A 308-nucleotide genomic window follows, 5' to 3' on the forward strand; every position below is an offset into this window, starting at 1 on the left:
TTCTTTGATTAAAAAGATAACAAAAGACAAGTGTTATGCTGGTGGTTCAGTCACAAATGTAGGACAGAAGGAAAGACTGTGTGTTCATAATCATGTCAGTGTGTGTGACTGCTTAATGAATATAAGACCAGCATGTTTAATATAGCGCACGAATTAAGCAGATGTTTTGCTTTGTCATCACTCTTAAATTATTCTACAGGCAATTATACTGAAAACTAGCAAAAATATGATCAATTACCTCCTGCCACTAATATTTGTTATCTCACCAGTTGGATTAGCAGTTATATAGACTCTGTGGCGCAAAGGTA

At 35.1% G+C, this 308-nt stretch overlaps 1 protein-coding gene across 1 annotated transcript in view; it reads right to left on the minus strand.

Moving 5' to 3' along the window:
• Nucleotides 1–308, minus strand: part of LOC118333279 (fermitin family homolog 3-like) — a 14,315-nt gene that overhangs the window by 10,032 nt on the left and 3,975 nt on the right. The window lies entirely within an intron of this gene.

This window comes from Morone saxatilis, unplaced genomic scaffold (genome assembly GCF_004916995.1).
Source record: "Morone saxatilis isolate NCDOM2014 unplaced genomic scaffold, NCSU_SB_2.0 Contig22, whole genome shotgun sequence".
In the NCBI taxonomy this organism is placed as follows: Eukaryota; Metazoa; Chordata; class Actinopteri; family Moronidae; genus Morone; species Morone saxatilis.